The sequence below is a fragment of the Haemaphysalis longicornis genome, unplaced genomic scaffold (genome assembly GCF_048455015.1).
Source record: "Haemaphysalis longicornis isolate Haplotype H1 unplaced genomic scaffold, Haemaphysalis longicornis Haplotype H1 scaffold_6, whole genome shotgun sequence".
Lineage (NCBI taxonomy): Eukaryota > Metazoa > Arthropoda > Arachnida > Ixodida > Ixodidae > Haemaphysalis > Haemaphysalis longicornis.
Genome location: NW_027526407.1, coordinates 157,037,697 through 157,048,615, shown reverse-complemented (window position 1 = coordinate 157,048,615; position 10,919 = coordinate 157,037,697). Strand labels below are relative to the sequence as shown.

General features: G+C 48.7%; 1 pseudogene; it reads left to right on the top strand.

Annotated features, from left to right (window-relative positions):
- The first annotated feature begins 3,282 nt into the window (after positions 1–3,282).
- LOC144143337 (uncharacterized) lies at positions 3,283–4,545 on the top strand (annotated as a pseudogene).
- Positions 4,546–10,919: the final 6,374 nt, after the last annotated feature.

The window sequence follows — 10,919 nt, the reverse complement described above, 5'->3', positions numbered from 1 at the left end:
AGCAGGCGTGAGATCGTCTACCACCGGGTTTGAGCTTCCTTTAATTAAATTATAAAATAAATGTCTTCGCTCATTTGCTTCACTAATTCAACTCAACCAACCACCGTATATGAATCATGCACTGATTGAACCTTAGCAAAGAATATGTCCTTGAAGTAATAAGGGTGTGGTTAAGTGCGTTTCACTTGTCTATGTTTTCCGTCCTTCTAGAGCCACGCGTGTCTACATTCAAGTGATGTCACATGGGTAATTGTTGTTGGTGTAGGTTAAGCTTCGCTTCCCAACCAGCTTCACAGGGTGAATTGGCCCGCATTTTTGTTGTGCCAAAACCATTTTGCACGTAGAAAGGTTGGTGAAATACTGAACACCTTTTTTGGGCGTGTTGAAAGGGTGTGCATTACGTTTTTAATAGGTAATAAAGATCAATGAATTATTGAGAATGCACATTACGAGATTCTCCAAGATCTCATAACAATTGAAAATTTTCTGGAAATCCGCATGCTGATTTGTATGCTGACACTAACACATACAATCCCGAAATTTGATCTAGAACATCTAATTTTTTTACAAGCCCACCAACTCTAGCAAATAACTTTCCCCTGCTCGTTATAAAAGCAAGGAGAAAATACGTGTTTGTAAGGTAAGTATATATCACACTCGCTCTCCGTGTGCATCCGGCTCTACTAATTTGCAGTTGAAGTGGGATTTCTGCATGTTGAATGCATCAGTATGACCAGATGCGCACTCAGCTAACCCACCTTGCCACGAGTAGCTTCACTGCCCATTTTGTTTTGTTTAGCCGCCTTCCACTCTTATTTTATGTGGTATAGAAACCGACCCTTTCTTGAGCCTTAAGCCCTTTTTTAGTCAAAACACATTTTAAAGGAGTGTGTGATGGAACAGGATATTTACGCCCTTTTCGGCCAAAAAGGACACCAAAATGTTTAGTGTGATATACTTGCCTGCCAGGAATACGAACTTATGTGTGGCTGCGTTTCCACGGAGCCATCGTACATAATTGCCTCAATAACGTCCAGCTGCTGAGATGGAAGCTCGCGAACTACAGTGCTGTCGTCAGTCTGATTGCCAACGTCCATCCGTACCATCCAGGGTGGCACTAGCGTGCGCATCACCTGCAGTTTTTGTGGTTTGAGTGAGTTGACAGCAACTGCTTCACCATAACATGTTAACATGTATTTCGCAATGGTATTTCTAAAGTTGATATCTGCATTAGAAACATGCGTAACGCAAGTTCACCCTAATACTCGTGGCCTGTTATGCATCCTCAAACAGGAGCTTTGCTATCTACTCTAGAACATGCCTGCAAGGAAGAAACTTCTTTGCAGTAGCTGTTGCGGTGGGAGGCTGGCGCCTCGGGGTCCCATCGCCATTTCGCAGCCCCCAAAATATAGAACTTATGCTGTATGGAATCCTTTTTTTCTCGCCATGTCCATGGTACCAAGCGCAGTACTCATTGGTATTAAACATCAGCCCTTGAACGGGACAAGAAGAAGGGAGAAGACTTGGAGTTGACTAACAACGACGAGTTAATTGCGCCGCAGAGAAAAATATCCCCTCAAAAACACAAAAAACACGAAAGGAGAAGGTAAAGATAAAAAATATTCAAAGCACCGTCATATTTACACAGAGAGAACATGTGGCAAGCTGGTAGTCTTCGATACATATATTCGAGCTCTTTTTTATTCTGTCTGTAGGTAGCTGTGTGGTCTGAAGCACGACATGCATACGCCAAGTATTGGATATAAGCATATGCCCCCTACATACATACATGCATGAATTGCTGCTCACATGCATTCATACATGCATGCATAGTTAAATGTCCTCCTACGGGGCTATAATTGTGAATTCCGTTTGTGCTGGAGGATTTTCATTTAGGACTTTCTTAAAAGGTCACCTGAAGTCTGCTGACTTGGCACATGGCGGAGAAATTCTCTTTAATTTTCCAACCCACGCTCCCATTACTCTTCTTTGCATCTACACACTGACAAACATGTATAAAAGGCCAAGTGGTTTTCCCGCTACTGTACTGTTTAATTACTTTCAAACGGAGGCATTAGGCGGTACAATAAAGTTTAAAACTAAAGATGAACGTTTCGCTACAGAGTTCTCATTCCAGGAGCCGTTCCATAAAATCATTGACAGTAAACATCTAATAAATTGATCGTGAGCAAAACACAAAAGTGGAAAATGGGGAAGTTCAGCGCTTGCCTGCCTGGCCTCCAACAGAAATGGCTCAACAGTGTCCCGGATGTTGCCTACGGCCTCAGTGAGTGCCACGTTAGCACCCTGAGCCGTCTTTCTTGGAAACACCTCTTCGATGATATGGAGGCAGATTTGGAGACGGGACTGCCTGTAGTTCCAGTACGCGAGCTTCACAAGGCCTCGCATCTGCAAAAAGAGTCAATCATTGTCGCGGATGAATAGTGCCAGCACACCTTCATTTGTACAGAATGAGTGAGTGATCGAAGGGATGCCTGACTGCATAAATGAATGAAGGAAGGAAGGAAGGAAGGAAGGAAGGAAGGAAGGAAGGAAGGAAGGAAGGAAGGAAGGAAGGAAGGAAGGAAGGAAGGAAGAAGCTTCACCTCCGACTTTCAGTTGCTCTTCTACTATGTGACTACAAGAATAAACCGAGCGAGCGGAAAGCCAGGGCATATGTAGGGCAACAATCATTGCTTTCAGTTTGCCGCTGGGTTCATTTGAAGCCACTGGCATCTACAAGTAATAGTAAATGACGTAAGATGATTCCTGCTTTTTAGCTGAAGATACAAGCTACTGTAACAAGCGTATACATAGAAGGAAATGCCGTCGAAGAAAGTATGACTCATATGAAAGCATGAGAAAGTATAAAAGTAAGTAAGTACAAGTAAGAAAGACAGACAGCTGTCTCCCTGCTCTGTTACTGTTCCCTTCATCATCGCTGTGTCACATTGGCCGTTCAAGAACATCAGTGATTGTTATAGCAGGACCATGACACAACGCCTTGTAAAAGCTGTAGTACTCAGTGCACTAAACTTATGGTGTTAGGCGAGCTTCTTGCTAAGTTTATGGCGGCTTCAAACCCTTAAACCGGCACATTCCGTTTGGGTAAATACTTCATTAATGTTTATAGATTGTAGTGTTGTTCGGTTACACCAGAAGGCCTTCTGAGTCATTGGACACACAATGGATGGCGCCACTGCGCTCGTGTGTATATAAACGATACGCGCTGATTAAACGGGGTTATTGTCATGGATCGTACAGAGGTGTAGGGTCTTTGCTCTTACGTGTCGCCGTGCCGGCTACACGACATTCTGGCGACGAGGATGTCTTCCACGGGCATTTTGCCACCGCCTCCTTTTCTTGCCACCCCCGGCACGCCCGATGTTCCATGGGCCCGATGGTTACGCCTCTTCGAGAGGTTTCTGCTGGCGTCCGGAGCGACCGAGCTACCCGCACCCCGCCGCCGAGCCCTCCTGCTGCACTGTCTTGGTACGGAAGGACAGCGCATTTTCGACGCGCTTCCGCCTAGTACGACGCAAACCAAGGCAGAGCTAACGAGTGCTGCACCCGGTGTCACGCCCACGCCAGATGCCGCCGCTGGAATAATCGGAACCACTGCAGCTACTGGAACACAAGACGGGACCACTGGAGCCCCGCGCCCACCCGACGAGTACGACGTAGCCGTTGAGATGCTTTCGAAGCATTTCGCCGCCCCTTGCAACGTCCGTCTTCAACGCCATCGATTCAGGGAGCGTCGTCAACTGCAGGGTGAGCCCATCACTGATTTCGCCGTAGCGCTTCGGGAGTTAGCAGCTCTTTGCAATTTCGCCACCCAAGCGGACGAAAACCTGGGTGAACAGTTCGTAGCAGGCGTCACGTGCCCGCGGCTACGAGAGCGATTGCTGCTGGAAGACGATAACCTTACGTTCGATCATGCTGTCGAGGTAGCACGGCTTCGTGAACAAACCCAGCGTGAATCCGAAGCATTCGCCAGTCCGGTGCAGCGCATTCAGCAGCAGTTGCGAGACAGCTCAGCCAGGCAGGGTCGACGAGATAACGGCGATAATGGCACACGCCTCCCGGGGCGTCGCCACTTCAGCTGCTCACGCGCGTACAGCGCACCTTCGCCTGATGTGAATGCCGCCGCCGCTATTGTCCCCGGGCCTAGAAATGCAAATGCCCGCGGAAACTGCGGCGCAGCAGGGTGTTCGCCTTCGGAATGTCCCGCGCGCGGTCGCACATGTTTTGCCTGCGGACGCCGCGGCCACTTTAAGAGAGCATGTCGCAGCTACCGTCGCGGCCGAGACGGGTATTCTGCAGAGGTCCATGAAATCGTTCCGGAAGATGATGCTGCCAGTGTCATTACCATCTTGGTGGTCCGTACTGATAAGAGTACAGGCGTCTACGTGGATGTCAAGGTCGCGCCAGTTACCGCGACGACACGGGTGCATACCATGAACTTCTTGGTTGACACAGGCTCGGCCGTGTCTATTATGAGTGAGCACCAATTCCAAGGCTTGTTCGCAAGCGCAATACAACTGACAAGTTGCCATCTTACATTGCTGGATTTTTCGCGCAGGAAGATTCCCGTTCTCGGGTCATTTCACGTCATAGTCACGTACAAGGGGAAAGAAGCCATTGTAACTTTTCATGTTACGCCATGTGGTACATCTCTCCTTGGCCTGGATGCTGTTCAAGCCCTTGGTCTTCGCATCATGGGAGAGGAATTGCGCTGCCTGCAAATGTCCACGCAGGAATGCCGAGAGCTTCCAGCTATGAGTTGAGGCCTTCGCTAAAGCACCATGCATACAAAACCCCTCGGCCCTCCCAAGTTTGGTATGCCGCCAACACTGTGGACCAAGTTTGGCCACTTGTTTTTGCCTGGCCTGGGACTTGTAAGAGGTGTGTAACACAAAGTCAAGATGAAAACCTCCATCGAACCAGTCGCACAGAAGCTGAGGCCCCTACCACTTTCAGTCCGCCAGCCTGTCTATGACGAGATTGAGAAGCTACTTGCTACTGATGTCATTGAGAGAGTCAATGCTTCCGAGTGGGTATCTCCTATTGTAGCAGCCCGCAAAGCAGATGGTAGCATTCGACTGTGTGTCGATCTCCGGGAACCCAACAAAGCTATAGTAGCAGACAACTTCCCTTTGCCTCATATGGAGGAGCTGCTTCATGCCCTCAATGGAGCACGTTGCTTTTCCAAGGTGGACCTGGCATCAGCCTACTACCAGGTTTTACTCCACCCAGATAGCAGAGACCTAACTTCATTTATAACGCGCGATGGCCTCTTTAGATTCAAGAGGGTCTGCTTCGGGTTGGCATCGGCACCAGCTGCGTTTCAGCAGATCATGACGAAAATTCTTGGAGGTTGCAAAGGGGTCGTGTGCTACTTGGATGACATAATCATTTTTGTCAAGACGGAGAGCGAACACAGGCAAAACCTGGAGGAAGTGCTGGAACGAATAGCAGGAGCTGGGCTCAAGCGCAACGAAAAATGCGTCTTCAACATGTCGAAGCTGTCGTTCTTAGGACATCGCGTCAGCGGAGAGGGTATAGCACCGCTCCAGGCCAAGGTTTATGCAATCATTAATGCTCCTGCGCCTAAAGATGCAGCCACGCTACGCTCCTTTTTGGGGCTAGTTGAATACTGTTCTAAATTCGTACCGCGACTAGCAGAGGAAGTAGAGCCAATGCGCCGTCTACTTCGCAAAGACGTGCACTTCGACTGGGACGACGCCGCGAGAGCTTCGCGGGAGTAAAAAGATTTCTAGCATCCCACAAGGTCCTCCGAATGTTTGACCCGACGCTACCGGTCATTGTCGCAACATATGCCTCTGCGTACGGTCTCGGTGCCGTACTGCAGCAAGTGGAGGGGTCCCATGTGCGGACTGTGGAATTTGCATCGCGGACATTAACAGAGACAGAACGGAAATACTCGGCTGGAGAGCGTGAGGCCCTTGCCTGTCTCTGGGCCTGCAAAAAGTGGCACGTTTACCTCTGGGGCCGATCATTTAAGCTACTTACGGATCACCAGGCTTTGGTGGCATTGCTCTCGTCCCGTAGCACAGGACAGCGGCCACTTCGTATCGCAAGGTGGACCGCACGACTGCTGCGCTACAACTTCAAAATACAGTACCGCAGCAGCGCCCACAACCAGGTAGCAGATGCCTTGTCCAGACTGCCCATGCCAGACACAGAAGGTGGCTTCCAGGTTGATGAAGAGGTTGTGTCCTTGGTTACATCGTCTGTACACTGGGGCATTGTTCAGGTTGCTACCGCTGCGGATGACATACTACGGCAGGTCGTGCACTTTGTCCAGTCATCATGTCCAACAAGGAAAAGACTTGCCGCAGAACTGACGCCGTACTACGAAATAGGAGACGAGCTCTCGGTAGTAGATGGGTTGGTACTGCGCACAGAAGGCGTTGTAGTGCATGCCAAGCTAAGGTATACATTCATCCAGTTAGCTCATGAGTCACACCCGGGAATTGTGAAGACTAAGCAGCGCATCAGGGAAAAGTACTGGTGGCCTTGCCTTGAAAAGCATGCGGAGGCCGCCGTCCGTAGCTGCAGCGTCTGCCAAGCCTCGGACAAGAGTGTCAAGAACTGGCAAGCACCACTCCAGCCTGTCCCGCTTCCTGACAGGCCCTGGGACAAAATATCCATAGACATAATGGGCCCCTTTGAACGTGCACCGGCTGACTGTCGATTTGTCATCGTGGTAGTGGACTACTACTCCAGATGGCCAGAGATTGCGTTCTGCAGAGACACCACTTCTCGCACGGTGATCAACTTCCTGCTTGCTGTCTTTGCGCGAGAGGATTACCCTACTGAACTGGTCTCGGATCACGGCTGACAGTTTACGTCGAGTGAATTCGAGTGCTTCCTTGCGGACAGGGGCATCAAGCATTTCTTCTCGGCAGTTTACCACCCTCAAGCCAATGGCTTAGTGGAAATATTTAACAGGGTCTTGAAATCGTATATACAACTAGCTCTCCTAGAGCAGCGACCAATCAAGACCACTGTTATAGAGTACCTGGGTATTTACCGAGCCACATCCCACAGCGCCACTGGCATCTCCCCAGCAGTGTTGCTTCATGGCCGCCACATGAGGACATCATTAGATGTTGTTGGCCAGCCATCAACGGATTTCGGCACCCATCCCGCCCGTGAACTGCGTAGACTTCGGCGTCGTGTCTGCGAATACCAACAGAGAAATAAGGTGTATGCAGACAAGCGAAGAGCAGCCAGGGAGCCCAAATTTAAAGTGGGGGCCTACGTGCGGGTGAAATGCCGGGTACCTGGAATGAAAGGCCCCCCTAGTTTTGGTGCTCCACTCAAAATACTGAAGCGGGTAGGACGATGGTCATTCCACCTGGAGGACGGCCGTACCTGGAATGCCTCCCAACTGTCTGCTGTACCCCACGAAGCCGTTCACGAAGAAACAGGGGCAAGACAAGAACCGCTGCGGGAGGACATGGGGACAGACGGGTCGGCAGGAAACACCACAGCACGGACACCGTCCTCGAAGGCAAAGAGCAACACGTCCCAAAATACCCCAATACAGGAAGCTGCACAGTCTCCGGGGGGGTCAGCACTGCCTCCTCATACGCCAAGCCCACCACGGCCTCCACCAACGGGGACCACGACCTCAGGACTGGGTGCTGATCGTGTCGACGAACCACAGGCCTTCCATCAGCCAGAGGAGCAGCCGGTGCCCCTCCGTCGCTCTACACGGGAGCGAAGACCACCAGAGAGACTCAGGGACATGTGCGGTGACTTGTTTACAGTGGAAAATTTTACTGTCACGGGTAGTGACTATTTCTGTTCATGCACATAATCTGTGTTCTGTTAAGGGAGGGGGTAGACGTAGTGTTGTTCGGTTACACCAGATGGCCTTCTGAGTCATTGGACACACAATGGATGGCGCCACTGCGCTAGTGTATATAAACGATACGCGCTGATTAAACGGGGTTATTGTCATGGATCGTACAGTGGTGTAGATTGTTTACTCTTACGTGTCGCCGTGCCGGCTACACGACATAGATGATATCGATGAACATGTACAATGTTCCCTATCATGCAACTACACGGAAAGAGAACCCGCCACTTGCCTGCTTTCCCATGAGGGGCGCAAAGTAGAAGACCTTCCAAATCAGTTGGTACAGAGGAAGTTGTTCCAGTGCCGTGGGCCTCGTACGTGTAAGGTGACAGCGGGCGGATAGCGCCACCCAGCGGCACGTACGTGCAATCCAGCGCTTGGATAGTGGTGTGGTCGCCTCTTTGGCTTGCCGCAGGTGGATGTGTCCTTTCAGATTCACGTCCGGAGCCAGGCTGCCGAGAGATTCATATTGCTACCAATTTGTACGGTGCTCAGTCTTTAATACACGCGACCTTGACATGATAGCATGCAGATGTAGAAAAACAACCTCATCTTATTCTGACCTCGGTTACCGCTATCTAAGCAGGTTGCCCCGAGGTCAGGCTACGAAGGGTTACCTTTTATTGGTCTACCACGACAAACGTGTCAACCGTTGACATCAATTTGCAATAAGAAAATCCTCCATACAAGTACAAGTTATTATAATTAATTAAAACAGCGGAATACACGAGGTATATAATTAGAAAAACAGTACCGGTTTAATTAGCCAGTCACTCATGTCCTGAATATTTGCGGTGTACAAATTCTCCGTAAACCAAAACTACTAAATTACTCTACCATTGTAAACATCGTAAAACCAACTCGGAAAGGTCCGTACGTTTTGCCATCCCGCAAAAAGTATTTGAAGAAATCAGACAGTGTCCACATGACCATCCTTGGCGATGTAACAAGCCTTCTTTGTCCTCTTTTTATAGTAAACATCAAGAATGTAACCCCGTGTGAACCTCCCCAAACGCAATCCTAAAGCTCAATTGTCCTCATCATCATCATCATCATCTGCCTGCCTAGGTCCAATGCAAACCAAAGGTAATCCACATTGACCTCCAACCGTTTTGGTCATGTACTGCCTAGTTAACTTCGAATCCGAACTTTCGTATTCCCCGCTATATAGAGAAAAATTTTCCCCTCCTTCTAGTCCCGCCGCTCCGTAGCCGTAGTGTTGCAGTGGTGATCCACCGTTTTTATGTATTCAGCGCTGCATGGCTACGTTAAGTATACTTAATTCTTTTACTTCACATATGAAGTGTTCGATCAGAAGTGTAATGACAAATGTTTTTCCTGTCCAAGTAGACTGCTTGTTGTTCTAAACGGTCTTCTTTACGTTGCTGATTATGGTTAACCAAGCTTTCTCTCCGGTGTTTAGAAAGTTATCAAGTTATGGCCCTACAGATCATAAATTGCAGTACCTTCTTATTGGGTAGCATTATTTGTAGGAAGGGAGGTAACGTACTGCGAACTGTTTGAATGGGCTATGTTGCTTCGCTTTAGCGTAGACTGTTTGTTCTTGTGAACCGAAGAGGGCTAGTTGGCGGATGATGCTACTTATAAACATAGCGTAAAAACGATTCGTCAGGCCAGAAACGATACTGCGCTAAAAACGATACTACATATGCTACATCAGCCCAGCGTTTGTCTTTTAATCCCGTAGTATGGTTTTTATTGCGGTTTTTCTAAGTATCATTTTGTTCATAATTGTGATGTTAGTGTGTCGCAAAAAGCAACGTAAAAGTGATAAATAATGCGCCGAAACTCTTTTTCTATTCTCTTGCGATATCGCAGCAGCACAAAAGCATAAGGCAAGCAGCTTTCGCTGGACGGGCATCGAGGCCTCTCCACCTCTGCATATGCGCAGCGTAGTCGTCGATGGTGGCGTTGGGCCTCTCCCGAAAGAAGTCGTCTGATGCGCGTGCAGGGGCATCCGGAAATGATTGCGGACAGGCGTCGCCATGTCGGTCCTGGCAGGAGGCACTGCGAGTGTCATTACACTTCTTTATAAATGAACCAGGTATTTCAATTGTGATTTCTCATTGAACTCTTTCAACCAAATGAACTCGTTATGGGGTCCGTTGGAGAAAAATAGATTTATAAAAGCACACAGACGGTACTATTTATGAAGTTAGTGTCAAGCTGTCTATTTTGGTTCCTACACAACGTAGTGACAAACACTGTCATTTTATGCGAGGAAAAACAATTTACCTATTTTCTCACGTTAGGGGCTAGATGCAGCGATCCTTGCTGCCCATCGGTTTTAATGGTGTTACTGAAATTTGATTGATTGTAGGGTTTTAACGCGCCGACGCAACGCAGGCGATGAGGCGCGCCGTAGTGGAGGGCTCCGGATTAATTTTGACCACCTGGGGATCTTTAACGTACGCCGAAATCTCGTACACACGGGCGTTTTTGCTTTTCGCCTCCATCAGAAAAGCGGCCGCCGCGGCCGGGAATCGAACCCGCGACCTCGTGCTCAGCAGCGCAACGCCTTAGCCTCTGAGCCACCACGGCGGGTGTTACTGAAAACATCTCTCCGGTTTCTTTCACCAGGCAACGACAATGAGCTGTGCATATTGGAAAACAGGAAAACTGAAAAAACTGTGCATATTGGAAAATATATTGGAAAACTGTGAACAAACCCACAACGCAAAGGATCAAGCTACTTGATGAACAAGGTGGTGTAGTGCCAGAAAATTACTGTTGTGTTGCACTGCAAGAGAACTTCACTCTTTCATTTTCTAAGGACGTTTTATCAACGGAACCTAACACCTCTGATAGCTCGTTGCCCCCCATGAACCAGGTAACCATCGATTGGGTTGGCATTTGCAAATTAATTCAGAACCTTAAACCCACTTCGCCTGGCATCGATAGAATTACATCCCATTTTTTAAAATGCACTGCAACATACTCGTCACTAATCTTGACCTCAAATTTTTTGCAGTCTCTGAAATGCTCTGTATTGACATCTGACTGGAAG